This window comes from Dermochelys coriacea, chromosome 22 (assembly GCF_009764565.3).
Source record: "Dermochelys coriacea isolate rDerCor1 chromosome 22, rDerCor1.pri.v4, whole genome shotgun sequence".
In the NCBI taxonomy this organism is placed as follows: Eukaryota; Metazoa; Chordata; order Testudines; family Dermochelyidae; genus Dermochelys; species Dermochelys coriacea.
This window is the reverse complement of record NC_050089.1, coordinates 7,841,289-7,853,475: the sequence shown is the minus strand read 5'-3', so window position 1 is coordinate 7,853,475 and position 12,187 is coordinate 7,841,289. Positions and strand designations below refer to the sequence as shown.

General features: G+C 49.1%; 1 long non-coding RNA gene across 1 annotated transcript in view; it reads right to left on the bottom strand.

Moving 5' to 3' along the window:
* The window catches only part of LOC119846721, a 45,587-nt gene extending 36,418 nt beyond the window's left edge, over nucleotides 1–9,169 (bottom strand). Inside the window, exon 1 of the long non-coding RNA XR_006276617.1 lies at nucleotides 9,000–9,169. This is a non-coding gene — a long non-coding RNA (uncharacterized LOC119846721). The remainder of the gene's footprint in view (nucleotides 1–8,999) is intronic.
* Between the last annotated feature and the right edge of the window lie 3,018 nt (nucleotides 9,170–12,187).

Here is a 12,187-nt window from a genome sequence, read left to right as displayed (position 1 = left end):
TCTCCAGGGGAGTCCCTGTCCAGTGCTCTACCCACTAGTCCACACTGCCTTTTGTACTTACACATTAAAGAATGTAAAGAAACCACATTTAGACAGTGTTAGGTCGGTTTCACTTTCAGCTATTCAAGCCCTAGCACAGTGTTGCAATATCTGTGACATCAGTGCTGCAGGGGAATGCTTGTTTGTTTATAGATATAAATAGTCCCACTAGGATTTGGAAAAAAAACAAAAGAACCATAAACGCATTACGGGTGGTCTTAAATTCTGAACTGTATTCCTTTAAGAGTTCTTTAGATACTCATGGAGTCTTTTTATCTGTTTGTATTACGTAGCTCCCCTTCCTCTACAGATTGCGGCCCCATTGTGCTAGATGCAGTACAAACACATACGACAGGTTTCAGAGTAGCAGCCGTGTTAGTCTGTATTCGCAAAAAGAAAAGGAGTACTTGTGGCACCTTTAGAGCCTAACAAATTTATTAGAGCATAAGCTTCCGTGAGCTACAGCTCACTTCATCGGATGCATTTGGTGGAAAAAACAGAGGGGAGATTGATATACACACACAGAGAACATGAAACAATGGGTTTATCATACACACTGTAAGGAGAGTGATCACTTAAGATAAGCCATCACCAGCAGCGGGGGGGAGGAGGAAAACCTTTCATGTCGGAGATGTCGAAAATAGGATTCTAGGATAAATAGGATATTATTTCTCCCCCCCACTGTTCCTCAGATATTCTTGTTAACTGCTGGAATTAGCCTACCTTGCTTGTCACCATGAAAGGTTTTCCTCCTTTCCCCCCCCTGCTGCTGGTGATGGCTTATCTTAAGTGATCACTCTCCTTACAGTGTGTATGATAAACCCATTGTTTCATGTTCTCTGTGTGTGTATATCAATCTCCCCTCTGTTTTTTCCACCAAATGCATCCGATGAAGTGAGCTGTAGCTCACGGAAGCTTATGCTCTAATAAATTTGTTAGGCTCTAAGGTGCCACAAGTACTCCTTTTCTTTTTACAAACACATAGTAAGAGACAGTCCCTTCCCCTCAAACGTTTATAATCTAAATAGGGAAACTGAGGTAGAGGGAAGGGAAGTGACCTACCCACAGCAAGCCAGTGGCAGTACCAGGAACAGAATCCACATCTCCTGAGTCCTAGTCAAGTGCTCTAAACATTAGTCCACACTGTCTCCCAAAAGCAGTGGTTCTCAACCTTTCCCATACCAGGACCTGTCGGCATCTCCACACCTAACTGGAAACTGCTTCTCATTCAGCAATATGGGAAGGGCATATTGGTCATGAACCAACCTCAGGATGAGAGCTCAAGATCCAGACGTACAATGGAGAAACGGGCCACTTCGCCATGGCAGAACTCAGACATCACGATGGGATGACGGGTCACTAAAAGCCGGGTCCTGCTACCTTCACTCACTGATCACACTGCAGGCAGCCTCACTGAAATCAGCAAGGGCCAACCACAGAAAAAAGTGCTATTCCACATAAAAGTGTCAGGATATGAACACCCTGGGCTTAAAGTCTCATAGCTGGCACAGCTGTGTGTGGTTTCAGCAAAGTAATTAACGTTTCTTTCTTTGCAGCAATTTAAAGTATACAGCAATTGCCATTACAGCCCAAGAATATGTCATCCTAACCCCTAAAATAGTTTCAGGTTGGCTTAAGTGCTGAAGCAGGAGCAATTTTTTTTAAAACCCAAATGAGAGCAGTAATAAATACTAATAATATTTTGCACTTTTATAACATCATCAGAGAATTGCTGTGTGCTTTACCACCCCCATTTCACAGCTGGGGAAACTGAGGCATAGAGGGGCAAAGTGACTTGTCCAAGGTCACGCTGAGTCAATGGCAGAGCCTGGTACAGACCCATGAGTCCCCATTAACTGCTAGACCAGCCCACAGTGTTCCAAATGCTTCTCGCTGCTTGCACAGATCTGGGTTCGTGCATGGGGTTGAATTTTCCAAAGAACCCCCTGACACAATGAGATTTGTGCTCATTTAAAAAAGAGGGTGGAATCCCCAAACTACTGCTGGTGATGAATACGCAAATCACCAGCTTTGTGATGCTGCTAAACAGTGTCATATCGCTACGGAGGGGCTGCCCCAAAGCCCCCTGCCATGCTCTGGGAGCTGTTCTAATGAGTTCAGTGGCCTTTGGATGATGCTCCAGCAGAGCACCAAGCAGTAAAAGCTTGGCTACTTGTCCTTTCGACCCATAACTGACTTTATCAATTGGGAGAGGAATGGCTAGCTAGGAAAATGGGGGCCCCTCCCTGACATCTGTTATCTTTTTGTCCTTCCCCTCTCTCTGGTTTATTGCTGAGACCTGCAAGGACATTAATAATACCCACATTTTATATGGCACTTTTCATCAGTAGCTCTCAAAGCACTTTAAAAAGGAGGACAATGCCAATATCCCCATTTCACATGGGGAAACTGAGACACAGGATGTTGCTTAGACTTGCCCAAGGGCACCCAGCAAGCCAATGGCAGAGCTGGGAATAGAACTCAGGTCTCCTGCATCCTCATCCAGTGCTCTATCCGCTCGACAGTTAGTCACGCACATCCCACTGAAATATAATGAGAAGGGTACCTAAATTCCTGAGGCCCTTTTGAAAATGTCAGCCTGTTTCTGGCTACTCTGTCCATCTGCAGCTATGTCCCTTCAGAGATCCAAAATAAAGGAGCCCCTCCCCTGGGCGGAGCTAAGTTAATTACGGGGCAGAAATAGGGCCCTCAATGGAGACCCGTCTGACTCCGGGAAGGCAGTCCAGCTTTACTTTGCTGGCCTGCCATTGGTCTTCTGCCCACACTGCAATTCCGCAAAGAGGTCACTTGGTTGCCCTGCTTTTTTAAAAAAAACATCCATAGCCACCTGTACAACAAAGGTTCCCTCGTGCCACACCTGGCGGGCCAAACTGCTCTCACACACAGCAGAAATGCAAACCCCAGCACCCAGACTGGACCTGGCCCAACCACCCCAGCTGCCTGGATCACAAGCTCTGACCATTGTGCATGAAAAACCAAGTGACAAAATCAGACATTTTTATTTAGAGCCCAAGAGGCAGGACTGGCTTGAGGATTATTTTGGGGTGTGGGAATCTGTGAGGTGATCGCTCTTGGGATCTCTACCCTCAGTCCCCGCCTAGCTGCTCTTTCACCACCTCCGTGTCTTCATGGGACCCTCTGTCACAGCTGCATGTGGCGGAGGAGATGGGACTGTTAATTAAAGAGGCAGGCCAAGATTCCATATGGGACCGTCGGGTCCGACAACGTGGGACTGCTATGGCTGCACTAGCTGTGTAGGGAGAGAAAGGGGGTGTTTGGTTGCTCCCCAGGATCAACCCCACAAGGCCTCCTTCCCCAGATCACTAAAGCAGCCCTTGTGGATCGTGAGCGTTCTCCTTCCCCTCCTGTGGTTGGGCGGCACGTCTTTTCTCTTCCTTCCCCATGCAAATAGTCAGGAGAAAGCCAGATGGGCTGGCTGTTTTCCCAGTCCTCCTGAGGACAGAGCAAAGCTTGACGATTTTCAAACTAGGAAGAGGCAGCAAGGCTGGGTGCAGGCATCAGGGCAGCAGAAGACTCTCTGTCCTGCAAAACAACTGATTGCACATCTCTAAACTGCGCTGGATCTTTGAAGATGTATGATGCCCGTCCTGGGGCTTTCACGCCACCCCTCTGTGAACCTGCCTTGTACATCCCCCCAGAGGCAGCCCAAAAAACTGCCCCTTGTCAGAAGCCTTGCATGAGCTGTTTAACTCCAGAGGCTAACAGCCTGGCGCTCCACAGCCGTGGGTGAGATTGGCTGGTGCGCCCCAGATAAAACCCCAGCCACATAAGTTGTCTGGGTCTCCATCTTCCCAGGATGCTGGTTGCAGTCAGCAATCGCTTAGCAACTGACCACCTTCTGCCATGAATATACATCAGGCCAAATCCCATTCCTGGTGTAACTCCACTGAAGCTAGTGGAGTTACACTGGGGTTGAGTTTGGCCCATTAGCATTCCGGAACAAGCGACATCCACCGGGGGGCCAAATGTTACAGCAGTTGCTGAGGTTGGCCCTGCAATTAAGATGCATGACAGGGAGTCAGAAGACCAGGTTCTGTTCCCAGCTCTTCCACCACTTTGTCCGCTCCGTGCCTCAGTTTCCCCATCTGCCAAATAGCACACCATCCCGCCTTCCAAGGCATTGCCATGAGGCTTTACTTCATTAATATCTTTAAAGTTCTTTGAGTTCCTCAAGTAGAACACACCAGAGAAGTTCTGAAGTATTATTATTCTAACATTGACAAACCTCAGGAAGGAAAATCATTCCAAGGATACCCTGCACCTTCTAAATGCTCTGGGAGAGAGAAGTGGGGCTGGGTGGCCAACATGAAGCCTTCTGCTTACAGTCCACCGTGTTAAAAAACAACAGTCTAACCCAACCCCAGCCCAAGAAAATCCTGGGATGGATCAAGAAATGTGGTGACTGTAAATCACCAGCAGCTATTCCAAATGCCGCATAACAATCTAGGGAGGCCACAAGTAAAATACCGTGAACAGCTGTGGCAGCCTTATTATATCATGGCGATTAAAAGAACTAGAGAAGGTGGAGCAGAGGGCAGCCAGCATAACGACACAGGAAGCTGGGGAGCTCAGTTCTTCTGAAAGGTTAAAGAAACTCAGCTTGCATTCATTGGCAAAGAGGAGAGAACTTAAGCTGAGAAAGGGCCAGGCACTAAAGGGATTTAAGGTGCAATTCCTTGACCTGGAGAGTGATTAATGTATGCAATCAGAGGATTCAGAGAATAAAGAGTGGGGCAAGGTGCAGCTGTTACCACAACACCTATGGGGGATGCATAGGGCTGAAGCAAGATGGGATCCCAGTAGATACAGTGTCATCGAGTTAAAGGCCAGAAAATACCATGAGATCATAGCCTCACCTTTGGTATAACGCAGAACATTCAGTTTCAGTCAGTCACCCCTGCCCAATAGTTTGGGTTAGCCTACAGCATTTCAGCCTCCTGGAGGCTAAAACTGGGCCACAGGCTAAGAAAAGGAGAGATCAAGACAACCCCTGGGCCTGAGGCCCCTGCAATGGCAGGGGATTGATTAGGAGACAGAAATGATTGGGTGAGATATGCCCAGGTGATCCTAGCAAGCAATCGGTGCCCCATGCTGCAGAGGAAGGCGAACCTCCGGCCCAAGGTCCCTTCCTGACCCCAAATCTGGCATTCAATTTAACGCTGATTGTGAGACCACGACTTAGCAGCCAGACATCTGATAAAGAGGATTCTCTGCACCACCTCAGAGCACTGGCTCACTGCATCTACTATCCCGTCTCCAGCTGTGGCCAAACCCCGATGCCTCAAAGGAAGGCGGGGGTGGGGGGGAGAACATCCCAGAATATATCTGGTCACTTATGCATTGGGGGAAAATATTCCTTCCCGACCCCTGCAGGAGACAAGTTGAAGCCCTGAAGCATGAGACTGCATTATAGCCATTGTTTTAATACACCATGGCAAGTGTTATGAGCACACTGAGGGCAATGCAGAGCTTCCTGTTCTCTCCCTGGCCCATGAAGTGAGGGAATGAGCAGGCGTCAGAAGGGACTACCACGACCATCCAGCCCAATCCCTTGCATAGCCAGGTCATAGAATTTCTCCCAGATATCTTTATAAAGAAATATGTGATCTAATTGTAAAGACTCCAAGCGATGGGGAGGCCACATCTCCCCTGGTAAGCTGTTCCACTGTTTAATTACCCTCGCTGCTAAGAAATTGCCTCTTACTTCACCGCTGAATGTACCGCACTTCAGCTTCCAGCCACTGAATCTTCTTGTGCCTTTGTCAGCAAGACTGACCCTCGCACCCGGATCTCTTTGCACGAGTAAATACCTAGCCACAGCGATCAAGTCGCCTCTCAGCCTTCTCTTCACTAAGCTGACTGGGTCAAACTCCATCACTTGGCTTGTTTTCCAGCCCCTGGATCTTTTTTGTTAACCCCTCCTTTGAACTTTCCCCAGCATTTCCACATCTCGCTTGATGTGCGCCCACTAGACCCTGACACGCTATTCTAGGGCCAGCCTTACCAATGCAGTGTACAGAGACAACAACGCTTCCCTACCTGCCAGTCCCCGTTTTGTGTGCTAATATGTATATGTGCTCTAATTAAAATTAATTTAGCTAGTTTGGCATGAGAGGGCTGGGGACTAAAAACCCTCCACTTATCTGATGGGCAGCAGCAGGGAGAGCTTCTCCCTGCCAATATTCCTGAAGCAGGATGTGGAGCAGTGAAAGGAAAGCCCAAACTGCAAATCCTCCCAATCCTGGCCTCTCTGTGATCAGGCAGCCTGTCTAAGATCACTGGGTGAGATTCTATAGTCTTGGGCAGGTAGGAGGCAGACTACATAATCAGAATGGTCACTTCTGGCTTTGAAATCTATGAAGCAATAATGCAAGGAGGGAGGGAGGAATGGATAGAAGGTTTTTTTAGGGCTTGGTGGGGATGGCTTTCATCCCCAGAGCTCTGCTCCTGCAATCAGAGCTGCTCACTTGGACTCTTGTAGTCTTATTTAACCCAGGAAGTTGGAGGTGATTGTGCTAAGGGGACCTGACTTCAGAATCAGGGCCTAACATCTGGGTGGAGATCATCAACTGAATGCATGTGAGCCAAATTTTCATCAGAAGGCCATAAACTTCAGGTCACTCCCAACCTGGGCTGGCATCAAATATCTGCCCTGAAACAGTCTGTGTGCCTTGTCTACAGTGGCAAGTTGGCATTCTGCTGCAGAAACCTCTTCCAGTTACCACATTGATTGGCAATATGATCACAGATTGGCAGGGCTGCAGGGTTTATTCAATGGGGTTAGCATCCCCTATATTATCAGAAAACACAGCCCCCAGAGTGGCTGGCACCACTTCCTCCCTGTGCCCACTTTCCAAAGCAACTGCAGGCACCAGTTACACTGCAGACCTGATTTTCCCATATCTTACCTGAAGTTGCTCTGGTTATGGCTGGGCTTTTCCAAAGGAACCTCAGGGAGTTAGGCACTCATTGAAATGCACTGGGATTTAGGTGCCTAACTCCCATAGGCTATTATGGAAAAGCCCAGTCTAAAGCTCTCTCTCTTAGATTATCTGGCCCCCACTACCATGGTATCCGAGAGCCCCACAGTCTAATGTTTGTAGCCCCACAATCCCTTTGGGGGACAGGGCACTGCTAGTATCCCCATTGTACAGCTGGGTAACTGAGGCATAGAGACACTAAGTGACTTGCCCATGGTCACACAGTAAGTCTGTGGCCATGCAGATGAGAGTCCCAGACTAGTGCTGTGAGCTCTGGACCATCCCTTCTCTGCTGAGGAGCTGCTCATAAACCCAGCAGACTGAAACGCCTAATTATCCAAACTTCCAGTGTTACAAAGGTTCCTCAACCGACCCCAAAACCTGCAGCAAGGCAGGGTTGGCGCATACTAGCTGGCCAAACCTCTCCTCTTCAGACTGAGCTTTCCAGAGCAGAAACCAAGAAATTTTTTCCAGCTCACTGTTTAAGGACTGAAAAGCAAATAGGATCAATTAAATAACAGACCCTCTTCCCCAAAACTTACCTCCCCACTTCCAATCCCTCCTTACCTACTATCAGACTCTTCTAAAGCACTTTGCAAACTACGCACACAATTATTTCAACTGCTATGGGCACACAGCCACCTCTGGGACGGAATGCAGCAGCAACAAACAACACCCATGTTGGACAGGAAGAAATGGGGAACACCTAATCAATTACTACAAACTAACCAGCCATCGATTGGCTACAAAGTACATGGCTTTAAAAAGTCAACCATAAGGAATGATTCTTTTAAACTCATCTAGAGCTGCACTTTCCCAGACATCCGACGCTTATTTAAGCACTAAATGCAGTGGCCAGGTTTTTATGTTGGGCACTGAAGATCAGGTCCCAGCTGCGTGGGTGCCGAACCCTTGATAAGCGGGCCTATAAAGTAGAATTCCCAACCCTCATAATAATTAAGGCCCCGATCCTGCAAACACTTAGGTGTGTGAGTCACCGTATGGTGCAGAGTCCCATTGAGTTCTGGGATTTTCACCACCTTCTTACACAGCAAGGGGGATTTAGGAATAGATACTAGGAAAAACAGCCCAACTCTCAAGATAGTGAAGCACTGGACCAGGTTGCTCGGGGAGGTTGTGGAATCCCCCTCATTGGAGATTTTTAAGAACAGGATGGCCGAACACCTACCTGGGAGGGTCTAACATTTACTTCCCCCCAGTGCAGGGGGATCTCTTGAGATCCCTTCCAACCTGGCAAGCCTATGATTCTATGAGGTAACATTCAACTGCTGGGCTAATCTGGGGGTGTCTCACCTAATCAATTCCCTGCCATTGCAGGGGGCCTTAAATTGGGCCTAAATTCCCTCTAAGCTGTGGAGCAGGCTATGAAGGGCTGCAGGCACCCAGAGGGGAGAGGCGCTTGGCCTCGGGGGTCTCCTCTCTCCCCATGGAAGCCTGCACCCCAAACCCCTCATCCATGGCCTCACCACAGAGCCTGATCCCCAGCCAGAGCCCTCATTCCCTCCCCCATGCCCCAACCCTCTGCCTCTTGCCCTGACCCCCTCCCATACCCCAAACTCCTCATCCCCGGCCCCACCCCAGATCCAGGGGGAGGGGAGCTGGTAAAACAGGGCACGGGCTGCAAGGGGACAGTGCAAAGAGCAATGATTTAAGTTCAACGCAAGGAAAATGCCTAGAAGGGGCCAATTCCACGCAGGAGCCGATATTTGCTGTTCCTTTTTTTTTTTTTTGCAAAGGGAAGGGCACAGAACTGTGGTTAAGCACATGGGGTCTGAGCAGTGGGGCAAGGAAATGCATTGCAAGGAAATGCAATGGGGGGAAGCCCCCCCCTCCTCCCAGGGCAACCAATTGCAAGGTGCATTGGGTTGAGCTGGCCTCCTTCCACCCCCGCCCACGACAGCAGCTGGCCTCTCTTACCTTGGCCACGTGCAGCCCTAAAAAGGGGGGGGGTGACCGGGAACTGGGGCCCAGGGGAAACCGGACCCTCCGGGCCCCCCGCAGGCAGGCACCACCGCGGATCGCCACGTGGCTGGGGCGGGCCGGCTGCTTGCTCACCTCACACAGCACCACCTGCTGGCAGAGACGCGGCACTGCAGGTGGCCGCTGGCTCGCAGGGCGACCCTGCAAACGCCCTGGGCTGGCGCTTGCCATGGGGTACGGCGGTGCATGTGCTTAACTTCAGCGGCGCCCCCAAGCCGCCTCGAGTGGGAACTACTCACAGGCTTAAAGGGGTGTGTGGCTGTGGCAGGGCTGCCATGGTGGCTGGCACTGCAGGGATTGAACCGGGAACCTCATGGCTGGAAAAGCATAAACTGCAAGAGCTGGGGCTAACCCCCCCCCCCCGTATCTAGTAGTGTGTCTGCAGCAGCCTCAAATCCTCTGTGGGTTGGGCACAAAGATCCTGTCACGCACGCACAGGGGGCCACACACATTTGCATGATCTGAGGATATATTTGTTTTGGTTCCTATCTTCCCCCCCCCCTCCTTCTGCCTTCCCTGCTTGTCTCCAGGGGTGGAGGCTGCTGGCTGCTCCCCGCAGGACAGAGGCAGCTAAGGAGAGCAGAAGATTGAAGTGATCTGGAAGAAGAAAATCTCAGGGAAGGGTAGGGTGACCAGATTAAATGGAGAAAATCTCGGGACACCTGGAGGAAGCAAAAAAAAAAAAGGGGGGGCGGGCAGTCGAGTTGCAAAAGCAAAAAAAAAAACCACACCGGAGGAGCCAAAGCCACAATATCGGGACAAAAGGCATCCCAACTGTGCATCAGTCGGGACGCGGGACAAAAACCTAAAAATCGGGACCTCTGGTCACCCTAGGAAAGGGGGTCAAACTATGGAAAAGGCAAACTAAATGTAGCAAAAGGGAGGCAAAGACAGAGGCTAGCAAGTCAGGGCAAGGCAGAACTCAGTCAGCTGCTGGGCTTGTGTTCTTGGGTAGTTATTCCCCGAGCTGGTACAGGGTGAGCAGGTCTACTACTACTCCTCCCTTTGTGCAACTTGGAGTGAAACATTGCACAGGGCTGAGCTGCCGGAGTTGTTCTCATTGACCAGCTGGAGTTCAGAGAGCCCTAGATTCCAAGGTCAGAAAGGGCAATTGTGATCATCTAGTCCAACCTCCTGTATGACACAGGCCTTAGGGCTTCCCTGGAAATATTCCTAGAACAGAGCCCTGAGAAAAAACAGCCACTCTTGATTTAAAAATTGCCAGTGATGGAGAATCCAATACAACCCTTGGTGCATTGTTCCAACGGTTAACTATTCTCACTGTTAGAAATCAACACCTTATTTCCAGTCTGAAATTTGTCTAGCTTCAACTTCCAGCCATTGCATTGTGCTATGCTTTTCTCTCCTAGATTGAAGAGCCCATTATCAGGTAGTGGTTCCCCTTGCAGGTACTTACGGACTGTAGTCATGCCACCCCTTAACCTTCTCTTTGTTAAACTAAATAGATTGAGCTCCTTGCTTCTCATAACTATCAGGCAGGTTTTCTAATCCTTCAGTCGTTCTCGTGGCTCTTCTCTGAACCCTCTTCAATGTGTCCGCATCCTTCTTGAATTGCAGGCACCCAGACTGGACACAGGATTCCAGCAGTGGTCACACCAGCACCAAATACAGAGATAAAATAACCTACTTGAGATTTCCCCTGCTTAAGCATTCCAGGATTTGTGCTTTGGGCCACAGTGTGACACTGGGAACTCATGTTCAGCTGATTATCCACCATCACCCAGGCTTTTTTTTTCCCTTCAGTTTTCTGACTGAAAAAGAGCCCCTGCATCCTCTAAGCAAGGCCCACATTCTTTGTCCCTAGCTATAGACTTTTACATTTAGCCATATTAAATCACACATGGTTTGCACCCAGCTTACCAAGCAATTCATTTAGCTCTGTACCTGTGACCTGTCCTCTTCGTTATTTCTCTCTCCTCCGTTTTCTAGGTCACCTGCAAACTTCATCAATGATGATCTGTTTTCTTCCAGATCCTTGATAAAGATGTTAAATAGCATAGGGCCAAGAACTGATCCCTGGGGGACCCCACTAGAAATGCACCTGCTTGATGATGATTCCCTGGTGACAACTACATTTGGAGATTTATCCGTTAGCCAGCTTTGTAAGGTGCGCCCTTCCCACACAGACCCAATGTCCCTGAGTCCCACAGCTACATGGTGCAGGGAGTAGCCCGGCTGCAGCTCCCTTCCAGGGACAGAGAACTAGGACAGATAAGGCTCAGAAAAGTCAGGGAGAATCCCTACAGAAATAGGGTTTGGAGAAAAAAAAAAGATCTTGAAAGAGACACTTGGCGGGATATTTTTGCTAACATCCTTTGATTTTCCTTAAGAATGAACAGAGCACAGAAATCAGTGATGCCAGCTTCCCCAGCAGTGCTCCATGAACAGGCTCCAGTCACACCCTGGTGAGACACCACATCTAGGGATAAAGCAGAGAGTTCATTCTCTGTGTCCCATTGAGACTCTGCTTCTCTGTGGAGATTACCACTTGACAAGCACCAATGGTGCTGGTGGTTTCTGTGATGGGGACAGGTGTCTGTACCACCTCCCGCTGACCAAGCACTTTCACTCTCCACAGACTACATGCTGGGTTTGAACCAGTCACCTAGACTGCTGAGGCTCCAATCCAGGCCCCTGCGGGAAGAGAACTGACCGTTGAAACAAATGCTTTGTTACTTACACATTTAGAACAAGCCTTTAATCGTGAATATTTTATTCCGCTTTGCCTCTGGCATCCACTCATCAATTTAAAATGAACCCCACCCACACTTTTTCCATCACATTCTCCCTCTCCATTTCTCTCCTCCTGTGTTTTGCGTGCCATCACAGCTTTATTTTTGTGTGATTCTCTGGCCAGGCACCAGGAAGAATATGCATGTCCTCTGGGATTAGCACTATCTGGTTAACTACTCCTTGTGGGACAGCTCAGACATCAGACCACTCACATTTCACCAAAACAGAGATGCTGATATATTTATCTTTCTCCTCAGGGGATGGAATGGTGCTGTTCACTATTTTATCCCCCTAGATTCAACTGCTGCTTTCACTTACTTCAATCCCTGGTTAATTTGATCCTCCATCTAATTTGATCAGCACCTCAGGAG